This window comes from Schistocerca serialis, chromosome 7 (assembly GCF_023864345.2).
Source record: "Schistocerca serialis cubense isolate TAMUIC-IGC-003099 chromosome 7, iqSchSeri2.2, whole genome shotgun sequence".
Lineage (NCBI taxonomy): Eukaryota > Metazoa > Arthropoda > Insecta > Orthoptera > Acrididae > Schistocerca > Schistocerca serialis.
In genome coordinates this window covers 531,891,884-531,893,395 of record NC_064644.1, presented here as the reverse complement: position 1 = coordinate 531,893,395, position 1,512 = coordinate 531,891,884, and positions in this window count along the sequence as shown.

Sequence of the window (1,512 nt, the reverse complement as noted above, 5' to 3'; positions counted from 1 at the left end):
CGATCCGTTACAGCCATGTGCATAAGATGCCTGTCATCTCGACTGCTAGTGATACGAGGCCGTTGGGATCCAGCACGGCGTTCCGTATTACCCTCCTGAACCCACCGATTCCATATTCTGCTAACAGTCATTGGATCTCGACCAACGCGAGCAGCAATGTCGCGATACGATAAACCGCAGTCGCAATAGGCCACAATCCGACCTTTATCAAAGTCGGAAACGTGATGGTACGCATTTCTCCTCCTTATACGAGGCATCACAACAACGTTTCACCAGGCAACACCGGTCAACTGCTGTTTGTGTATGAGAAAGCGGTTGGATACTTTTCTCATGTCAGTTCGTTGTAGGTGTCGCCACAGGCGCCAACCTTGTGTGAATGCTCTGAAAAGCTAATAATTTGCATATCACAGTATCTTCTTCCTGTCGGTTAAATTTCACGTCTCTAGCACGTCATCTTCGTGGTGTAGCAATTTTAGTGGCCAATAGTGTATTTTGCCTACCCTGTATCTCATTTATTCTATTCATTTTCTGATTTGTCTGTAACATAACAAAAGTTTCTGTTGTCCGCTCGAACTGCGAAATTTCTGGAAATGTCCTAAGCTGCCGATTGATATGTGGACATTGTTGATTCCAGTTTGTCAAACTCTATGCAGGATCATACATACTTTCAGAGAGAAAAGATTCTCAATCTGCTGAGTTGAAGTATCCGTGACCATAATTTTATAGGTATGAAGAGTGTACAGATTTATAGCACCCAGTGTCATGGAAGCTTATGAGATACAAAAAATATCTTCGCCTCTTTAAAAAAGAAATCGTTATCACCCACGTATCATTCTCTGCTGCGAACCGAAACAACTACTGAATAGCATTTTGGGCCACATTCGGAAACCAACACAGTTGCGACTCTGTGTGGCTTGGGTTTGACAAATCCTTCGTAGTTTTCCTGAGGTTCATGGCACGAGATGTCGAAGCACAGCTCACGCAGTTGCAGTAAATTACGGCTAGCGGTTTATGGCCGGGCAGCTTTCGCCCGATAGTGTCAGTGATATTGACTTCTCACAGTCGGAGTTCACAGTCGTGAATTTTTTAAAGAACATCATATTCGCCGTTGGCTGCAGAAATTATTTATTTCACAATTGTAGTTTCAGCCTTTGGGCCATTTTCAAGAAATACTGTATAAGATTTTGCTTCAACACGTGTCAGACTTTAAAATCCTCTGACATGTACTCATGTGCAATACCACTTGCAGATTCCCCAAAAACCGAAATTGCAATTGTGAAATAAATAGTTTCTGCAGTCAATGCTGAATATGATGTCTTTTAAAATATGTCAAGTACGTCCCATCGTGCACAGATCAGACGAATTTGGTGGCCAAGACATCAATGTCAGCTCGCTATGACACTCCTCCAACCACAGTAGCGTTATCCTGGCCTTGTCACGTAGGCAGTTATGATGCCAGAAGACACCACCGCCATTGGAGAAGACACCAAGCATGAAGGCATGCACGTTGTC